The 22,404-nt window shown below is 45.5% G+C and overlaps 1 protein-coding gene and 1 long non-coding RNA gene across 6 annotated transcripts in view; one reads left to right on the top strand and one right to left on the bottom strand.

Annotated features, from left to right (window-relative positions):
* Nucleotides 1-22,404, bottom strand: part of dimm (basic helix-loop-helix family member dimmed) — a 627,608-nt gene that overhangs the window by 304,722 nt on the left and 300,482 nt on the right. The window lies entirely within an intron of this gene.
* Nucleotides 14,353-21,358, top strand: LOC139048836 (uncharacterized). Of its 2 annotated transcripts, XR_011507995.1 has the most exons (4): nucleotides 14,353-14,570; nucleotides 15,457-15,555; nucleotides 16,491-16,618; nucleotides 18,669-21,358. It is a non-coding gene; the product is annotated as an uncharacterized lncRNA (long non-coding RNA). The 2 variants fall into 2 exon arrangements; XR_011507996.1 differs by lacking the exon at nucleotides 15,457-15,555.

Raw genomic sequence — 22,404 nt, 5'->3', positions numbered from 1 at the left:
ACAGCGTGCTATTACTTTCCGCAAGTATAAAACATTGCGAAGTTACAATCTGATAGGTTCTTTCTCGCATCCACAGTGTATATGTAATCTGAAACTTCCATGTGAGATTCCTATAATCCAGAGTAGGTTGTTATTCGAAAATCTTACCACAGTGAATTGAGATACGACTCCCAGTCTAAAACGCAGAAACGCAATGCTCTCCCCTTCCGCCTGCTTGGACACGCACACGTAACAACAGAAAAAAAGATATATATCAAGGTCATTCCACCCTGCCAAGGTGGATGACGAGTGTAGCTGTAAACTTTGTGGTGAGAAAACTTGTGGCAAAGACTTTAATGCATCCCTCATTGCTACTTGGTAACGACAGTCACAATAGCTTTTTGGTCGCTATGATATACATACACTGATTGGCATACTCGCAATTGCAAACACATTCTTTGATAATGGCAAATTGATGCACGTACGCTGCTGGGAGGTCGGTTGAGCTGGATCGGGGTGGCATCGCAAGCGATATGTCTGAAACACGAAACGCCTAAACCACTACCTTTTCTGTACCGACACATTCACGATGAAATCACCGACAACGACAACAGGGGCAGTGGCATCGCAACTAACCCACGCCCAGTTAGTAGCCATGAACCTTACGGGGTTTGAGCCATTGCATTGCTTGCTTGCATGCTTGCTTACAGGGGTATGAAGCATTGCTTACGGGGGTATGACTCAATGATGGCAGTTTTCGACATGCTGTCCTGTATGTTGTATGTGTGATTAGAAACAATGTAAGCACTGTTCACTTGACTTTGCAAAGTGCGTGTAGCCTCTGCCTTACGGGGCTATGAGCCATAGCATTTCTTGCTTGCTTACGGGGATATGAGTGGGGGTGTGAGCCATTGATGATGATAGCTTTGTTGACGTAGAACAAAAGTGCACGGGACCCTAAATATATATAGATTCGCTATAAAAAGAACACTGCTTGGACAAGCTCACTGAGTGATTCATCAAAGCACTTTCTTCGCCCTAATACATCGCCTCTGATCTCGCTCGTTTGCATCATCATCATCATCATCATCATCATCATCATCACCATCATCATCATCATCATATTATTATTATTATTATTATTATTATTATTATTATTATTATTATTATTATTATTATTATTATTATTATTATATTTAAACGCATGTACTATCGTTAAGAACTCCCGTTCTTAACTGACAGTCTTGCACGGATGAATGCATAAATTCCTTAGCCAACGAATTAATGACACCTGGACATCATCGAAGGCCGATTTGCTCGTGTAAGTGTTTTTCTTTTTTACGTGGTCACGAGGCAAGATTACGGCTACGCATTAAAGCTTCGACCTACACTAAGACTGCTACGCAAATAACGAAAGTACTGGCCGCCGACGTTAACATTTACCCACAGCCGCCGAGCGATTTTTCGGAGACTGATAATTCCGCCAGAATGTCCGAATAATCGGTCAGTTATAAAACACCCATATGCGGCGGTAAAACGATTCGTCGTTTACAGAAGGCCTGCACAGCATAAGCATTCGTAGACAGGCTTTTTGCTCAGTGTTGTGTCCCACTTAATGTCTGCTCGAAATGTTTGTGGTTGCCGAGGCCGCGGGGGTGTTTGGCGTTCACACATCGCGGTGCCCGCGACGTGCGTCATTCGGGTCCCCGCGAAGTGCGGATACAGCGCAAGCCATGTTGACTCTGCTGCACGGTTGGCACAGACTGTGCTGCGCGAGATCGTGCACGTTGTAGCTCTATGGCCTTTTGCGCATAAGCGCAAGCGTACGCCGTTCCGTGCAGTAAGCGCTCACGTACGAACATGGCAGGTTCTCGCGGTATAGTCGACGGCTGATCACCTGCAGACCCAACCTTCCACTAGACGCACGTCGGTGTCACTCCTGCCCGCGAACGTGACCTCATGCCTGGTCTCCGATGTAGTCTACTCGCGCAAACAATTTGAGTGCAAACTGCCCGCAAGAGCTTGTCGTCCACTGCACACGCCTTCTGTATATAATAATAGTGGCTAGGCCTAACCAGCGCATCCGTGCCGCTTCGTCAGAGCTGTCGACCGAAGTTGCGGTTGTGTGTCGAGCGCGGGATACGACGTGTTACGTTTCGCCTACGACGCGCGGTATAGCCGGCGCGGATGCAACGGACGCCGGAGCTTCGTTCAAAGCGGCGGACATTTTGGCCCGTTCAGCGCCGCCGCAACGCCTCCCCGCCAAGCGCGTCCAGGCATGTTTCAATACCACGTGTCTTCAAGTGTGCGTGCGTGCGTGTGTGTGTGTGTGTGTGTATGTGTGTGTGTGTGTGTGTGTGCATGTTGGTGCCCACGCTTGTCAAAGCGCGGCAGCCGGGGAGAGGAGCTCCCCAAGTGTGAAGCGAGGAGGTCTGACCGGCGCCGGCCCGGCGGATGCGTCACTACACTCGTCTCAATGTGTCTCTCAGCGTGTCCGTGCCCCGCCGTCACGTGGGCCTCTGACGAGGCGTTCCTTCTTGCCCTCGACTCCGAGAGTATAAAAGCAGCTGCCACCGGATGCCAAGAGAGAGGCTCCGAATTCTTCCGTCGAGTAGCGTGCTCTCCCGTCTCTCCACTTCGGTCGACCTGACCGGCCGCTCTTTTGCGATGCTAGAATAAACAAGTTGTTCTGTTAGCAGTCGACTCATGCTTTGCCAGGACCTTCGGATGCTTCCAGTTGTGCCTCAGGCCGCCAGGCCAACGCTACCCTTGGGTTTGCGACCCATTTGCAACAACTCATGCCAGCGGTACGATTGCGACTACTGTCTGCCAGCGGTGAGATCACGACAACGGAGGCCAGCAGCGAAGATATGCAGTTGACTGTATGCTGAGCAGCACAACGACCATCCGGGAGCAGTGCAACGAGCCCTGTGTGATGACTGGTTGCCTGCAGCGGAACGACTGCGCTGAATTCTTGGCTGCGAGGTTTGGTGAGTGCGGGACTTTCTTCTTCTGAGTTTTGCCAGGCTTTTATTAGTGTCAGAAACAGAGCTGGTAATTGTGGTTGTCATTGCTGCCGGGTTAGTTTGCGGCAAGACAATAGTAGACAGTAGAGAAAGCAGCATTCAGAGCAACCATGGATTTGAAGTCGTTGCGCAAACCGAAATTGCTGGAGCTTGCAAGAGAGTTGGGTCTGGATGTCTCAGACAAACTCAGAAAACCAGAACTGCGGAGGGTAATTCTTCAGTTAGAAGCTGAAAATGACGAGCTGTCGGAATGCCTTGAGACCATTGAGGAGAGGGCAAAAAGACAGGAGCGCGAACCTAAAGAACAGAAAGTGAAACAGCAGCGCGAACTTAAAGAACAGAAAGTGAAACAGGAGCGCGAACTTAAAGAACAGAAAGTGAAACAGGAGCGCGAACTTAAAGAACAGAAAGAGAAACAGGAGCGCGAACTTAAAGAACAGGAAGAGCGAGAGCATCAAGAAAAAGAGCGCGACCGTCAACACGCTTTGGAAATGAAGCGTCTCGAGATAGAGATGGAACGCGCTCGTAATGGAAGTCAGGCACACGGTGCAGGAGAACGAGTATTGTTCAAAATGACTGACCTGATGCGGCCATTTAAGCTTGGAGAGGACATTGGTTTGTTCCTGGTTAACTTTGAGCGAACGTGCGAAAAGCAGGGGTTCTCTCGGGAAACGTGGCCACAGAGCTTGCTCACTTTGTTACCTGGCGAGGTGGCCGACGTAGTCGCTCGCTTGGAGAGAGGAGGCAGAGGATTTCGACAAAGTGAAATCGAGTCTGCTAAAAAAGTACAGGCTGTCAGCGGAGGCGTTCCGTCGGAAGTTTCGGGAAAATGAGAAAGGCAAAAGTGAGTCTTATACAGAGTTTGCCTACAGGCTTATGTCAAACATTCAGGAGTGGCTCAAAGAAGAGAAAGCGTTTGGTGACCACGAGAAAGCTCTGCAGTGTTTCGGGCTGGAACCGTTTTATAGACGGTTACCTGAGAACGTGCGGTACTGGGTCTTGGATAGGCCAGACGTTAGTACGGTGGCTAAAGCCGCCGAGCTAGCCGAGGAGTTTGTGACGCGTCGGGCTCGCGGAGCTAAGGACGGTCAAAAGGGTGAATTTGGCTCCAAGTTTGAGAGGCCGAAGTTCACACCCATGAGAGCAAGGGGGAAAACACGTAGTGCGGATGCGAGTGTAAGCAGTCCGACCGAACCTAAGGAGACGGCGGCAACCAAAGCCGAACGCAGAAAGCGGTTCGAGACGAGGCAAGCGCGCGTGTGTTATACGTGCCAGAAGCCGGGTCACTTTTCGGCGCAGTGTCCGGAAACAAAAACAAAAGTCGTGTTTTTGTCATTATGCAGCACTGACGAGAACATGAAGCTTCTCGAGCCTTACATGCGAGACCTCCTCGTGAACGGGAAAGAGTGCCGAGTGCTTCGCGATTCCGCAGCTACGATGGATGTAGTTGACCCCTCTTACGTAGAACCCGATATGTTCACGGGCGAGTGCGCATGGATCAAGCAAGCCGTGGAAGCTCATAGCGTGTGTCTGCCCGTAGCAAAAGTGCTTATTGAAGGACCTTTCGGAGCGCTTGAGACGGAGGCCGCAGTGTCATCTATGCTGCCCCCCCAGTACCCGTACCTATTTTCGAACAGGTCCGATTACCTCCTGCGCGAGAAGGGGCTTTTGTTTGGTGAGGCTAGCGTTCAGGCCTTAACCAGATCGAAGGTTCGGGAGCTCGCTGCAAAGGCGGTAGTTGCGGGGCCGACGTTGTCGAACAATGAGAAAGGGTCAGAGGCGCAGCAAGCTGATATTCAGAGCACGTCTGAACTGAATAAAATTGAGCCTGTAGCGTTAAAGGCACGAGATACCGGAGAGGAAATGCCCGATACGGGAAAATTAGAAGAGCTATCTGCAGATTTGCTCATCGCGCCTACGTCAGACGGACTTAATAGGTTGCTAAATGTCAGCCGGGCGGCTTTGATAGCCGAGCAAAAAAAGGATGGCAGCGTAGAAAACATACGCTGATTGGTCAAGGAAGGTATCGCCAAGAAATATGCTCGTTTTGTGGAAAGAGGTGGGGTCCTGTACCGGAAGTATCTAGACCGCAGGGGAGTGGAGTTCGATCAGCTGATCGTGCCTCAGTGCTACCGTCAGGATCTGTTGCGCTTGTCGCATGGGGGTTCATGGTCCGGACACCTAGGAGTTAAGAAAACTAAGGACCGTCTCTTGCAAGAGTACTATTGGTCAGGGTGTTTTCGGGACGCAGACCACTTTGTGAAGACATGTGACACCTGTCAGCGGGTGGGCAAACCAGGGGACAAATCGAGGGCGCCGTTGAAGTTGGTACCTATCATTACGGAGCCTTTTAGACGGCTCGTTATTGATACAGTGGAACCTCTGCCGGTAACAGCCACGGGGTACAGACACATTTTGACTGTGATCTGCCCAGCGACAAAGTTCCCTGAAGCAGTGCCGCTTACAGAACTCAGCTCAGTTGAGATAGTCAATGCACTACTGTCCATATTTGCGCGAGTTGGTTTTCCTGCGGAAATCCAATCAGATCAGGGCACAGTGTTTACTATCGCTTTGACGACAGCCTTTCTCGAAAGGTGCGGGGTAAAGCTGTTACACAGCTCAGTGTACCACCCCCAGTCGAATTCCGCTGAGAAGCTCCACTCCGCCATGAAGCGCGTGTTGAGAGCATTGTGTCTGGAACATCAAACTGACTGGGAGCTGTGTCTGTCTGGGGTGATGTTTGCATTAAGGACCGCGCCGCATGCGGCTACGGGGTTTTCGCCAGCTGAGCTGGTGTACGGTCGCTCGCTGCGGTCTCCGCTTCGCATGCTTCGAGACGGATCACTGCCCTCTCCAATGGCTGCAGACCATCTCTTCCACAAATGGCCGCCTCCTGCGCTGGAGACTCGCTTTGCAACAATATTCCTTTGAGGTGCGTTACAAAAAGGCGAGTCTCAACGGTAATACCGATGGCTTAAATCGAGGCCCCTAACGTAGGAATCAGCCTCAAAGTTATTTGTTACTGATGTTTTTCTTCCTGAAGCAGGATTTTTAACATATTGCTTTTGTTTAGTGTTTCAAAGTGATGACGTGCTTTCTAGTGCAATTTTCCAATTTGTGGACGTGTTCTGGGTGCTGCTAGACTACTGTAAGGAACTAGGCAGTAGTAAAAAAGGGGAAAGAGCCTGGCAGGGCTTAGTGAGGGTTGTGTCGTGCTTGCTGACTGAGCGGTTGAGTTTCGGCGTAGTTCTAACGCTTGCTGGGAACGAGAACAAAAATGGCAGCTCTCCCGAAGTCACTTTGCAGTGTCCTGTGTGAACCTGAACGTGAGAACGAGGTCTTCTCTGTGCGCTGCGCTCAAGAAACGCCGAAGGACGACCGACTTCGGTTATGAGCATCATCGAGTGACATCCCTCCGGACAGCGGATGCAGTCCCCTGACCATCGGGATCTCCTTCCCCCGGTGGGGCGGTGTGTTACGTTTCGCCTACGACGCGCGGTATAGCCGGCGCGGATGCAACGGACGCCGCAGCTTCGTTCAAAGCGGCGGACATTTTGGCCCGTTCAGCGCCGCCGCAACGCCTCTCCGCCAAGCGCGTCCAGGCATGTTTCAATGCCACGTGTCTTCAAGTGTGCATGTGAGTGTGTAGGCATGTTGGTGCCCACGCTTGTCAAAGCGCGGCAGCCGGGGAGAGGAGCTCCCCAAGTGTGAAGCGAGGAGGTCTGACCGGCGCCGGCACGGCTGATGCGTCACTACACTCGTCTCAACGTGTCTCTCAGCGTGTCCGTGCCCCGCCGTCACGTGGGCCTCTGACGAGGCGTTCCTTCTTGCCCTCGACTCCGAGAGTATAAAAGCAGCTGCCCCCGGATGCCAAGAGAGAGGCTCCGAATTCTTCCGTCGAGTAGTGTGCTCTCCAGTCTCTCCACTTCGGTCGACCTGACCGGCCGCTCTTTTGCGATGCTAGAATAAACAAGTTGTTCTGTTAGCAGTCGACTCATGCTTTGCCAGGACCTTCGGATGCTTCCAGTTGTGCCTCAGGCCGCCAGGCCAACGCTACCCTTGGGGCTTGCGACCCATTTGCAACAACTCGTGCCAGCGGTGCGATTGCAACAGGCGGCGACGACTATGATGATGCCATCGTGGATGTATGGATGGATGGATGTTATAAGCGTCCCCTTTGGAACGGGGCGGTGGGTTGCACCACCAAGCTCTCGCTATTATACTGCCTAATGTCCTACCTAGGTTTAACAAGAAAAGATAAGAAAAAAGAAAACAATATGAACTCCCACAACCCAATTTTCTGATCCCCTATTGCGAACTGTGCTTTTTTACTCCTCTCTTTTTTGTCGTTTCCTTACTATTCTTCCACGAATCCTTTTATCGTCTCTTATGTCTCTTACAATCGTCGGCAGGACGACTAGCGTCATCTAGTCGCGGCTTGCGGAAATTAACCAGCACGTGTATATGCGCTTGAACCTTAGCGAAACATCATTTATTTATTTTTTTCACATTGCCATACACGAGGACGGGTCTTACACATATGAAACAGCACATCCCTGTTTATTCGTTAGTATGATATTTATTTCTGTTATTGTTAATAACATTAATAATATTAATTGTTATTGTTGGTAATATTATCAATACTACAATTATTTGTAGATTTAGGAAGGCACGTTTGTGGGTTGCTTCTTGCCGTGTCTAAAATATTGATATTTATTTTTGTTGTTGCCGATGCGGCTACAAAGTTTCAATATCCTGAACTCGGCTGCTCACGAAAACGAGATCTACAGACAAAATTTAACTGAAAACTCGACCTCAGTGGCCGTGGAAAGGCAGTTTCGAAAGTTCCTGCAGACTCGAGTTTCCACACTGTGACAGGCACAGCTAAGCTTCAGGTGAAACAAACCCTCCCCCCTCCTCGAAAAAAGAAAGAGAAATGGAGGTGAGCGATGCGACTGTCGAAACAACAGCCGTCGCATGTGGAGCAATGGGAATCTTCGCACTGGAAGAACAGACTGTGACAGCATCCTGGAGGGCTTGTATATGTCTGCGAAAGACGGAGCCAACAGTCCTTGTTGTGAGGGAAAGCGGCGCCTGGATTCGACAGAGACGACGAGGAAAGAGCTCGACGACTGGACGTGTAGCAATAGGGGTAGCACCGAAAACGGTCTTGTGCGACAACCGAAAGAACAGCCGTTAAACGGACTGTTTCACAACTAATTTTCTTTCCACACACACACATCATGCCATATGTATGTATGTATGTATGTATGTATGTATGTATGTATGTATGTATGTATGTATGTATGTATGTATGTATGTATGTATGTATGTATGTATGTATGTATGTATGTATGTATGTATGTATGTATTATGTATGTATGTATGTATGCATGAATGTATGTATGTATGTATGTATGTATGTATGTATGTATGTATGTATGTATGTATGTATGTATGTATGTATGTATGTATGTATGTATGTATGTATGTATGTGTGTATGTATGTATGAATGCATGAATGTATGTATGTATGTATTATGTATGTATGTATGCATGCATGCATGTATGTATGTATGTATGTATGTATGTATGTATGTATGTATGTATGTATGTATGTATGTATGTATGTATGTATGTATGTATGTATGTATGTATGTATGTATGTATGTATGTACACCATGAATACCCCAGAAAATGGATGCGAAAACGGCGCCGCGGTAGCTCAATTAGTAAGAGCATCGCAGGCGTAATAGCAAGACGTAGGTTCGTATCCCACCTGCGGCCAGTTGTTTTTTCGTCCACTTTAATTGTCATTTATTTATCATTTCTTTACTTCAATTAAGAACTACAATTAATGTCCCCTATGCTGTAATTTGTGTTATTGCTGCTTGGCGTCTGGTTATTTGACAAACAGCAAACAAAAATTGGGTATCTCTGTTTTCTTTTTTCTCGTTCACACACACACACACACATACACACACACACACACACACACACATACATATATATATATGTGTGTGTGTGTGTGTGTGTGTGTGTGTGTGTTTGCGTGTGTGTGTGTGTGTGTGTGTGTGTACTGTATACAAACTAGAAGTAAGGGAAACGACGCATTCGGTTGTTTTTAAGCCAGCAGACAATGTTAACAGTCCAAGTGTAGAGAGATTTTGTTTGTTTATTTCAGCCGAATGTTACAGTTATAAATAAATGAAAGCGACAGTGGATGAAAAAGCAACCGGCTGCACGTGCGACAGGAAACCACGACTTAGCATTACGCGCGCGATACCAGTTCAGCTACCGCGGCGCCGTTCTATATATGTGAATATACTGGGTGTTTTATTTTAATGTTAACACATCTTTTCCTTTTTTTTTCAAACGCCTGTGGCGCATAGTACCGGTTTACTTATTGAGATCGATAACTCGAAGAGGATGACCTTAATTACACTGGAAATCAAACGCAACATTCACTAAGTAGCAGCATTTCAATAATACACTGTTTAACTACTTGCTTTAGCGCTCATGTTGCAATACATGAATGAAGACAGCGAATTCCCAAAGCACGTGCACTTGGAACTAATTTCGAGCCCAGCAGCGGTTAAGATATAAACGCCGTCAACCGTCGGGCAAAAATTAAACGGTTGTTCTGTGTACTTTTGAACTTCGACAATCGTACGGCTGGCCTCTTCCTGCATCGCTTTCCGCGCTGAAAGCTCGAAACGCCCATCAAGTCAAATGGCGGGGCATTTGAATACGTAGCTCTAAAGGCGGGCCAACAAAACGAATTTCGCACCTTCGAAAACGAATTGATGTCACTTCGGTTGTTAACGGATGTTGCGTCACATTATTTTTTTTTCTTCATCCGGAAGTGTTCCTTCCACGCACAGATGGCGCTAAGGCCCATGAACAATCGATGAACCGCCATGTTTTGAACGTATGGGCTCCTATGGAAGCTTCGCTACCAGGTATACTTACCTTGAGCGGAACGTCGCAAACGTTAGCCCCACACTCAATGGCCCAATTGGTCCAAGTTGACCCAAGTTGGTCACCGTGTGACGTAGGATGGGACAGCGCCACGGTGGTTGCTCCACCAATCAAACTGCCGATCAATCAACCAGTGGCTCAGACAGTCGACAAAACTAGAAGTTGTCGAACTAAATATAAGGAAATATACGTTGGGTTACGAGAAGTCATGCTGAAGGGGTGCATTTAAACTTTAACCCGTGGCTTTTAGACTTGCAGCAAAAGGCGGTACGCGAGATGTTTCGCATTCTCGGCATCGGTAACGGTACAAGGTTGCCGCTACAACTTCCCAATTTCTTAAAACGTCAGTGTCTCAGAGAATGAATGAATGAATGAATGAATGAATGAATGAATGAATGAATGAATGAATGAATGAATGAATGAATGAATGAATGAATGAGTCAATCAATCAATCAATCAATCAATCACGCGATTACCAAGTTATCCGCACAGCGGCGAATTCACTCGCTTACTCAAGGCGTTTGCAAGACTCGCACAGGAAGTGCTCTAAAGGCGATTCCTCAAACACAGTTCTCAAACCCGCTGCATGTTTTTGGTTTGTTTCTTCTCGCTCTTCAATTTTCGACTCGCAGTACGCCATCTGCATTGTTCAAACAATTCTTGGTCCGCACCAAATCTTGCTGAAAACAGAAAACAATGGCCACGAAATTACAATTCAAAGAGATATTCAACTACGCGCCATTATAATACTAACGAATCACTAGAATCGCGTAAGCGTACGCCTCATGTAACTCGTTCTAAAGGGGCGCAAACAGTTTGTTCGCCGAATTCGCGCTGATTGGACGCGTGCTCTGCAGAAACTTCCGTTGTTCTGATTCAAGAATACGTACAGTGCGAAATCATGCCGGCTGTTCAAACAAGCGATTTTCTTCAAACGTACTCCCTCGCTGACACTTCCATCACTTCAAGACGTACATTGCTGAATAAATAATCTTATGAACACTTCTTTTTGTTTTGCTTAACGAGAAGAGACGTTCCTTCCAGCTACGCTCTTTCGCGACAGGCGGGTCTGCCGAATTATTTTTCAATTTTCTTTTTTTTTTCATGCCCATCGCCATCAATGCACTTTTACTGCCGTTTAGCAGAATTTTCGATAAAAAAGAAATAAACTGAACATTTCTGCAAATATGTTCCACTTAGCTATTCTAGCCTATGAGCAACAACATTAAAAGTGTACAGAAATATTCACATCCATAATGTTGCGCTCGCGAGGGCACTGAAACGTTTTTATATATATATATATATGATTCCCGTTACTGATTCCTCTGGAATGTAGAGGCATGTCTTTTTTTTTTCCTAGCTGCGCCGCGATATTCAGGAAGCCTGCACACAAGATATCAAGCCAGCGAAATCTCCCAACGCAACCCTGAAAGAATGATTCGACACAAACTAGAGACCCTTTCCAACATCCCACTGACGTGTAACTTGTGCTGTCTGCGTGAATGTACAAAATTTCGAGCACAATTGGAATGCTTTGCCTTCCAGCAAAAGCAACTCGGTTCGCGAATTCGACTTAAAGGGACACTAAAGTGAAAAGTGATTTCTTCTGCATCAGTAAATCACCGTTCTGCAACACCAAAAACACCACTCTTACAACGATAAGACGTTTGGTAAGCCAGAAAAAGCGCAAAAACGAAATACGGGTGGCGACGCCTACTTAAGTTCCCGCACCTGGGGGCTGTGACGTCATGGATTTTGATGGCATCTTCTAAGGCCTACTAATTATATATAGCGGTACAGATTGACTACATTGTGTTCTAAAGGAACCAAATATTAAACATGCCAAGTTTCGGGAACCTTTATTCAGCCAACGCGGCCCAAATGCGAAAACAAACTTTGGAATCCCTGACGTCACACTGACGTTCCGGCGCTGGCGTTTCGGCGCGAAATTCAAATACTGATACTTGGACCTTCATTTTCTCATCTAATACTCAAACTATTTTCTTGAAATGACTGCCTGCAGGGTTCTCAAACAATGCTTTATTAGTCTAAACTGATTTATTGTTTCCCTTTAGTGTCCCTTTAAGTTATTGCTGACACACACACACATATATATATATATATATATATATATTGTTACGTAGAAAGACGCAGACGACAAGCTATGTACAAATATATTTACAAGGAAAATACGCTGCGCTTGGCCAAGAGGCAACAGCCCGCGCTACACACTAAACATTTTTACACCCTTATGGGTGTTAATAGGGGTGCTTTCGGCATTTACACCCATGCCCACACCCTTCTAGCACCCTTTTTGGCCAAAGCACCCTATCACAAGGGTGGATACCACACATAAGGTGTTACTTTGCTCAAAGAAGGGTGTTAAATCGACGCCTGAAGGGTGTTGAACGTATTGATGCATAAATCTGAGTAACGTGTACACGTCCACGCATTGAGCAATGTGTGTATGTATTGCATTTTTAATGCGAAAGCGTTTCATGGCCTTTCAGGTAGGAAAGGTGGCGTTCTCCGCAACAACAATCCATACGGGACCCTGCTCATACCAATCTTGTCATTTCCCTTGAAAGCATTCAGAAAGCATACAGAACCACGCCGCCCGTTTTATTCTCTCAAATTATTCACTTCATTCTAGCGTCACGTCCATGAAAAGAACACTAGGGGAACCTGACCTTTGGTTACGTCGCAAATACTTTCGTCTCTGTCTTTTTCATAGAATATGCTAATTTAACCCTTCTCGTAAAGAAAATCTTTTCACCACACCAAGTTCTCGTCTCGCATCGACCGTCAACACAAAATTGATGTGCCATTCTTCCTTTTTGCCAAGAACAGCCACTGAATGCAACCGCTTTCCCGCCTCCACAGTCTCAGTTTATGACACCACTAATTCAAGGTCGCCGTTCAAATTATCTTATGGTTTGATTTTCTATTTTTGCGCTGCATTGCAATTATTGCACATTTTCACCACCTCTTTCTGTTGTGCCTACTAGGCCTTGAATGTATATAATAAATAAATAAAATGTGAAGTCATCACCGTCTTGTATGACGTCAGTAGTGATACAGAAGGTAGTAAATACAACAACGTTAAGTATGAGCAATTATGGGTAAATAATGTGAAATAATGTGAATAAGGGTGGAATAAATTGCATTAAGGTTCGTACAAACTATAGCACGGTGGATTACGGGAGATTAAGGTAGAATTGTGAAGAACACGTGACAATGTATGAACTAACGTATTATGGTCACGTGACAATTGCAAGTGTAGATGCGTGAAGCGATTAAGTTTTCCCATTCCTAAGTGACTGTCGATATTTCTTCAAGGATTCTGATGTTACTGGCATGACGGCCATTCCAAAAACGTTTCATCCAGAAAAAGAACGCCCTTTCACTTACAATTCCATTATCATTATTTTTCGTGCTCACAGGAATATTAACATGCAATTAAACACTTCTTGAAAAACTGCAGTAGCTGAGCGAAAACACGAGAGCAACTTGCGCAATTCTGCACTAATATTTCGGTGCCCTTTATAGCCCAACAAAAAGTGGTGAAATGGAAGAAGCTGTTTGGATACATTGCTGAACAAACAGGGACGTGCTGTTGGACGAGCCTCTGCTGTACAATGGCATCAACGTACAATTTGCATGGTGAATCCATAAAGAAGACTTATAGAGGCGAGAGCACGTTGGAAGTTCTCAAACCCGAATTTCTACGTACCTTGCCTAATTCATTCAGAGGTTTACTAAGCTACTGATCTACTTTCTAAGTGTTTTCTAAGTCCTCAAATACAGCTTGTAAGGGTGAGCCTATATATTAAGGGCTGGTGTCGTCAAAGCTGTAATTTCTTATCCAGATCATACGCACTTGCAAACGAAGTCTTCAGTCTCCTCATGAATGTTTACGCGTCGCTGTCGCACGACCAAGATGTGAGCGTCTTTATCGAGCCATGATATCGCTGAAACTACGCTGTGACCTCGCAAAGTTGCTTCGTTCGGACGCAGCGAATAATCTAATCGCACCAGCAGAAGAGCGCCGATCGTCTCGCTCACGGTCCCGATTTGGGTACTGTACCCTCAGTGATGCAGCACAGACTGCGCCCCCCACCCCAAAATAAAATGCCCGGCACGAAGCGTAGTAGCAACTACCCGCCTCACCGCTCTAGTTAGAGACCACAACGAAGCAGCTGCAAACAGGCGGCCATGCGAGCAAGCAAACCTGTCAGAATAAACGTTCAATTTGCGCGGCCGCCCCATGCCCAATGAAAAGCGACCGGAAGTGACGGCCGACGCTGCATCATGACTTCGGCGCGCGGCAGGACGGGAAGGCGGAAGCTGCGCCATCATGCTCGTTTTCGCGTGCGTTCGCGTCGCGCGCTGTGCGAAGTAATTTTAAACGTGTGATTAGTTTTGCGCGTGGGGTAGAAAAAGATGTGGCCCATGCTTTGTGTATTACTCGTGCCCCACTTCAAAGCAAAGCGTTCGTACGCACTGGAAGATGGATCCACGAAGGCTGAAACGAGAAGTTGCAACGTGCCCGGTCGGTAGTACTGGCATGATGGAAACTTTCAGGCAAGTGCCCGTTTATTTGGTATTTGTTTTGTTCGCTTTAGAAATATCTCACTGTGATCTCGTAGCATAATTCATAATTCGCTAATGTAAGAGCAAGAGCAGCTGCACTCCTACTAGGGCAAGTTAAATACCTCGATCGCGTCCCGTGTGACTAATGTTTGTCAAATCTACATCGGGCGTGGTGCGCCTGCATAGTTACGCTTTGTTTTTCAGCGCTTGAACGTTCATTGATGTGATTCTCTTGTGCGTTCAGCGTGGCTGCTTGTAATACGGTAGTTCGCACTTCAGTTAAATGTGGTCGACCACTTTTGCGTCGCGTAAAAAAAAGGACTGGCTTAGCCACCTTTCGAAGGAACCGGCGCGGTATTGGTTCTCCCTGATGCGGTCGCGTGCTGCTGTTGCTGCTTGCCGGACGCCTTCAGCATTTTTTCGGCTCGCTTTGTCTGTGCGTGTGCGCGTGCTCGCGCTCGGCTTGATTTGTGTGTGCGCTCAGCTCAGATCGCTTTGTGTGTGTGTGCGTGCGTGCGCTCGGTTCGCTGTGCGTGTGTGTGTGTGTGCGTGCGTGCGTGCGGGCGTGCGCGCGCGTGCGTTCAGTACATGCCGGTTTGTATGGGCCGGCGTGTTCGCGCGTGTCTAGTGCGTACGTGTTTTGTGAGTGTGTTGTCTGTGGGTCGCTGTGTGTGCGTGCACGTGTTAGCGTGTCTGCCTGCATGCATGTATGTGTGCTTGTTTGTGTTCATCAATGTGCGCGTGCGCGCTTTTGTGTCTGCGCTTTGAGAGTGCGTATACTTGTGTGTGCGTGTGGGTGCGTTTTGTGTGCGTGCGTATGTATTGCATGAGGCCGGTAGAGTTTTACTCGCAATAAAACTCTTCCGATTTGGTGCAGCGAGTTTTCCCGCCTGAAAGCCGAGTTTGGTTTCATGCCACCCTGGACAACTGCTGTATGAGGCGCCGTTTCTCGGGAGGACCAGTGGGAAGGCGCCAAGTATACGCTTCGTCCTTTTTCCTCCCATGCCCTGATGATTCGATATCCTTGATTGTTACTGTGAAAGGAACGTTACATCCAGAGCATAAATAAATGATTAAGAAATCTGGTAGTGTGTTTCGCCATTACACTAATTCCGATCTTAAAGACGTGGATTTCCCATTAGCCCACATTTCTTTTGATGCGGACAACCGCTGAAATTGTTAGCGGCAGGTTATTCGAGACGTTCTACGTATAAAGCAATTGTCTTCAGGAGCTTTAATGAATTTTGAAAATTTGAAGTGTTGTGCTTTAGAGGTATCATATACAAGCTTTAGGTCTCCGGGTAATTTGCATGCCCTTCGAGAGCTGTCGCCTATAGCCCTATTAAAATTCGTAACTACAGTTTGGAGCACTGGGGAAGCTAGAAGGCTTGTCCTGGCTCTCGAGAAAGTGTTTAAGCTGGAGGTGTAGGTTAAGGAGTTTGGGGTTGGTAACACAAAGGATTTTTTATCCCTTAGCAGTAGGAGTGACACAGGATAAAAAAAATGTATGTGTGTCAAGCACAGGAAGCTGCTCATGTGGTAGAAGCATGTGTGTGCGTGTGTGTGAATTCTCTCCTCAAAAGGGAGTATGTGTGTAAGTGAGCTATTTCATTGCTGGTCTGTTTGCCAAGAATTGGCAAGAAAACACAATAATCAATTTAACGTGAAATAATAAACTTCAAAGCATACTGGCGTACTGGCGACAGCAGCATACAAGCATGCAGCTGTGTTACAATCTTAATGCATGACTGCAACATCTGGAAGGAGGCTTGCTTCTTCTTCAGTAAGCAGCACAAAGTCCATATTCTTGGCTTTTTTCGTGCAAACCAAAACGAGGCTCATTACCAATGATCTTGTCTTTTGCTCTAATAGCATTTGTTTATCTTGTACTTAGAGCGTCGTTTCTCGCAGGTCATGCAGATGGTAGCAGCAATTTCACAATGCCCAGCCTTGGCGCCCCCCATCAAGAGCAAGCCACTTGCGTTCGCCTTCAGACAGATGGTTAATGTCTTCTTGAAAGCGGTTGAGAAGACAACATTGTAAGTAGATATAGTTGTGTAGGTAATATAATAAGTCAAGTTATAATTTAAAACTGAGGCTCCTTGGCCGCCTAAGCTTGATATGATGTGCAGTTGTCTGTGGTTGTAAATATTGCCGATGGTACAGTGCATACTGCAGGTATGACTGCTGATCCAAAGTATAAATTTGCATTTTCTTGATGGTCTTTCATAATGAGGATTTTCTTTGTGCAAGAATATTCACAGAATGCCGGGGCATTGTAGCATCATATTCTTTATTGTGCATTCACTGCTAATTTCGTATGACCTTCCTGCTACCAATTTATTTGCAGGAAAGGAATATTTGTTTACTCTCTGCAATGTGCTTGTTATTTGCTCATTGCATTGCACTCTTCTACCTTTAATTTATTCCCATATAATTATCAAAACCTTAAAATTTCAGCTGTTTTTGTTTTGAATACAATATCAAAATCAAAATGCACCGGATTGCAATCTAGACTGCAAGGGATTTGAAGAAATTACAAGCAACCAGGACCTCTCGGGAGCGTTAAAGAAACGTTTCCGCAGGTAATGTGCCTAACTGTACTGAGCTAGCTGCTCACGAAAATTGCAAGCATATTTCATTTCACATAGTTTTGCAGGATATAGCAGGCCTACCATAGTCTCTGAGCACAACCTTACCTCATTTGCATCATGAAAATGTCTCATGCTTAATTTGGGACAAGTTTTGAAAAATGAATGTATCATAATTTTGAAACTACACAAACTATTGGTTGAGGCTATACAGTTTTCAAGCAACTTGACCATGTTGAACTTAGCCATTACAGGACGAAAAAAAAAACATGCACAGGCGCATTCATTCAATGAAATGTGATGCTTGTGGTTATTTTCCACATGCAAAATGTACTTTTAAGCGAGAGAGGGCAGGTAGCCAATTTACAACCATTGTGACTCATGTGGGTAGTAGCAACACAGGATGAGAAATGGTTGTGTCTCTGAGGTTCATTGAATATGTGAAAACTCATATACAGTACCCCCCCCCCCCCTATGAGGGGTAACCGTGCAATATGTTTTGGGCAAGAAAGACGATTGTTCTAGGAGACAAGAAATTTCAGGCTCTAGTTGAGAGGCTACGGAAAGAAGGACCATGTAAATAGTCACAGATTAACATAAACTGCATCGGAGTGGCATCACAGTTTAGAGCATGAAGTGGGAGCATGAGGAAGGATCATAAGTTTAAATAAGGGAATACTACTTGTCAGTGCCTTGCCAAGCGAACCCATTGAAAGAAGGGGGCGTGCTCTAAGAAAAATAGTTGACAACACATGCTAAATTTTCGAGGAAAGTATGCCAAAATTCCCATTGTTTTATAAATTAGTAAATAAAAAATACACGATAAATTTTAGGATGCAGAAAGTGTCTAATAAACTGCATTGGAGAGTTGGATATTGTTGGGCTGGATGCATGTATTGCAGGGCAAATGAGAATGCCAGTGGGGATTCCCTCATTTTCATTTTGTGTGCACTCTCTGTAAAACAGTTCTCTTTGTCTCCTAGTGTAATAATGTTGTGTAAAAACAGTCATTTTTTAATGCCTTGTGCATTTCACTCTTGATGTGCCATATCCCGTAAGCTTCTCACCTGCAGTACTTATAAAGTGTAATGCAGATATATTGCAGATTTCATAATGTCAATTTTGTATTAAGGTCACATACACACTCTTGGACAAATGTCTGTTGTTGAGAGATGTCATTGGTAGTCTTTAAACTTTACTCACTCTTATTTTCTATGGTGAAAAGGCTACTGTATATTTATGTTTTTGCTGCTATATGTGCCTTGTGTTCACAATGACATAGTGGTTTAGCATTCACAGTAACATGCAATTCCTTAATTTGCAAAATAGAAACTTCTCCTACCTTTCACTTGCCCAGTTGCCTGAGTGGTGCATTCTGCCCAGTCACATTAAGTTTGTTACTTTGAGGAGCTTGTTGCTTTATCAAATTTTCCGCAAAGTACATGCGTAATTGCACGGACTGAATTCTCATGATTCTCTTCTTATTTTGCTAATGCAGGATGCAAGATTCCAGCAATGCCATGCGCTGAATTTATTGGTCAAGATGCTCAGAGAATGGAGTCCCTGCACCTCGTGGTTAACCGTGAACATTTCTTTTTCTTTTGGAAAGCTAAAGGCCATTTGCTGCATCACTTACATTTTTGCAGCTCAGATGTGTACTATATTTTTCAAATTTTGAATCAATATTGGCTGTTCAGTATAAAAAATGACGTACAGCGTGAAGGACAAGGACTGCGAGAGACACACTCCACTGACTTTCAACAATATTTTATTGCGTTGCCACATCGTGTGTGTATACATAGAGGGGTCATGCGCAGAAAATGAAAGCCAGTTACAAGGGGTGTTCTAACAGCAAGTCATTGTAAAAAGAACATGGTCAGTTGAAAAAAAAAAACATCACAATTTCTATCTGTTTAGATACAAAATTTCACTAGGGGTCAGCGTGATAGAGGGGGCACTAACGCACACGCTACCCAGTTTTGTGGTGAAATCAGCTTCAATAATTTACCGGGTGAGCTGTGTCTCGCTAAAACTTCCGTATTTTAAAGATGGGCATGCAGCCGCAGTCCCGGCAATGAATGCCCAAGTGGCCTTGAACAGTGTTATTGACGTTAGGACAGATAGGCGCCTGCCTATCTGTCCAATATATTTACTGCCTCAAAATGGGAATTTGGGAAACCACATTCGTTGCACACATCGCAAAACGTTTTCTGTGCCCGGCAGAGCAACAACTCTGATGTGATTTAGGCGCGTTTACACACTTACAGAGCCTTGCCAGCTTTTCCAGGGCTGAGAAAAGGACTGTGATTTCTGCAGGTTCCCTAATCTTTTTTAGCCTATGGGAGACATCATGAACATACGGTAGCACTGCAAACCTGTGCCTTTCAACTGGCTGGTTCCTTGACCGAGCGCGCTCATGTTTTGTGCACTTCAGAAGCTGTTCCGCTGTGGCTGAAATTAAGGCCAAAGGGTAGCCAACCCAAGAAAGGCAATCAGCCTGTGCAGCAACGCTATGTTGCTTCTCGTGTGAGCAAGATTTATTGAGGCTGTTAAGGAGGCAAAGCTTTACAATATCTCATTTGACTTTGTTGGACAGACAGGCAGGCGCCTAAACAATCATTTAGGAGAGCATGATAACAGCGTCCATAACACTGTTCAAGGCCACTTCGGCATCCATTGCTGGGACTGCGGCTGCGTGCCCCTCTTTGAAGGTACGGAAGCTTTAGTGAGACACAGGTCATCTGGGAAACTATAGAAGCAGATTTCACTAGAAAACTGGTTAGTGTGTGCGATAGTGACCCCTCTATCGTGCTGACTCCTAGTGAAGTCTTGAATCTCAACAGATAAAAATTCTAATGTTTATTTTTTTCAAAGGACGATGTTCTTAGTACAGTCACTTGCTGTTAGACACCCCTTGTGACTCATATTCTGCGCATGCCCGCTTTTGTACAAATACACATGATGTGGCAACGTAATTAAATATTGTTGGAAGTCAGCGCAGTCTGTCATCTCTCGCAGTTCTTGTCATTCAAGCTGTACGTAATTTTATCTCATTAATTGCAAACTATCCCAAGAAACTACCCTTGTTCAGTATAATTATAATGTTTGATACGACCATTTGCTGGCAAATGTTAACAGTGTGATATTTAACTTGAACTTTTGCATGACTGCCTATGCCTGTATTTTAGTAACCAGAGTATGGCTAATTTATTAAACCATATTTGCTAATTTGCATGCTCACATGCTATAGCATGCCTTAATGTTGAATTACTGCATCGAAGTGCAAATAATTTAGAAATTTACTATGTATTTTAAAACACTGTCCACATTTTGTGCTCAGCAAAATTGTTTAATCAACAGTGGTTTGTTTTTATCAGGCCTCCTACTGCACTTTGCACCCAGGCACTAGTAGATGTGGAATATGCACTCTTTTGATTTATAGTAAGAAAAGAACCTATTTTCAAACTACATATTGTATATGTACCAGTGCCTTAGAGTTACAAAACAAAAATTTATAGAAACTGGTATTGTAGTTAGAAAAACCGCTACACAGCACCTTTAGCCCAGAGAACTCTCGTTTCACAAAAGAGGACAAACTATGTAGGCACTAAAAGATTCTACGTATTTTTTGTACTCAAGTAATATTGTTGGAAATAGAAAATTAGCAATAAGGCTCCTGGCATAAACCTCACTTAAAGCATGTCTATGCTTGGAAAGTATTGTTTCAGTCTGAAAAATGTTGGCCAGTTATGCTTTACATCGACTTTCCAAACTTTTCATAATGCTTTGCGATTACATTAGTGTACAAAATAACAGGTGTCTTGTGCGTTTGCTCTGCATTTCAATTGCTTCCCTAATTCACCTTTGCAATATGCCTTTTTTTAAGGCATCAAAACTTGAATTTTCGTTCACTGGAGCCTAATACTAAAAATTTATTCCTTTATGTGGCCCAAAACACTGCGAATCCACCCAGGCTCTTTCAGTGCCGCTATACATAGTTTCTTCTCTAATAACAGATTTGATCAATACATATATTTTAGGTACCTTTGTGGGGAATGTACATGTTCTTGTACTTACCGATGTGTTTGGTGATGTGCATGTTTATATTTCATGTGATTTATGTATATGTTGTACTCTGTATTGCAGCATGCAATAAATATATTTGCGTTTTCTTGAAAATGCAGCATATATCTTACCAGTCTGTGTTGCATGTTATTTGGATATGGAAATCGTGATAACCTTGGTGTTGATATACATGCTCAAAAGTGTCAAGTTTGCTAGGTTGTATTTGTGCAGCGAAGACAGGTTTTCCAATATACACCATGAATTACTAATATGTAATCTGATCCACACGTATAGGTGTTGTGTATGCCCATCGAAGCTTCAAGGCCGGCTGTTCGACAGTGCGTTTGGTAGCCGAACTTGAACCTTCTGGCACACGCAATAGTTGCGCGTGGATCGCTGTACATATTAGTAATTGAAGGCGTGTACTGCCGAATCTGCCTTCCATACACGCTAGAAATAAAAGGGTGTACACCCTTCCAACACCCACACAGATGGGTGTTAATTTGGACGAGCACCCTTACACATTAAATTTATTTTGCTGGACACCCTTCCTTTAGGGTGCTATAGTGGCACCCCAACTGTAGGGTGTAGACAACAGCACCCTTAGGGTGTTCGTCTGGCGACAAACTGATTTACACCCTTAAGGGTGTTAAAATGTTTAGTGTGTAGCTTCTAAATCGTCGTCTTCGTCTTCTTCCTGCTCAGCTCTTCGTCAGTGGGAGCATACCCCGTAGCACTACCCCCGGCGGCAAAAGCGCCGTCCCGGAGCGACTAAAGGCTGGACTCTGAAGCAGTGTAGTAGCTCTTGAGCCTACTGACGTGCACGACATCACTAGACGCCAGAGTAGATGACGAGGTTGAGCTCACAGGAGCAATTTCATAAGTCACAGGCGTCACCTGGCGCAGCACGCGGTAGGGTCCTGTGTATCGCGAAAGGAGCTTTTGTGAAAGTCCGACGTGACGAGAGGGCGACCACAAGAGCACGAGCGCACCAGGCGAAAACTGCACGTCACGGTGGCGGTCGTTGTACTGACGCTGCTGAGTGGTTTGCGAGTCCGTCAGTCGAGCACGGGCAAGCTGGCGTGCATGGTCGGCGAGAGCGATGGCGTCGCGCGCATACTCGCTTGTTGAGATCGAAGCAGGAGGAAGTGCCGTGTCAAGGGGCAAGG

The sequence above is a fragment of the Dermacentor albipictus genome, chromosome 8 (genome assembly GCF_038994185.2).
Source record: "Dermacentor albipictus isolate Rhodes 1998 colony chromosome 8, USDA_Dalb.pri_finalv2, whole genome shotgun sequence".
NCBI classification, from domain to species: Eukaryota; Metazoa; Arthropoda; class Arachnida; order Ixodida; family Ixodidae; genus Dermacentor; species Dermacentor albipictus.
The sequence above is the reverse complement of the archived record's forward strand: the minus strand, read 5'-3'. Positions and strand labels throughout refer to the sequence as shown.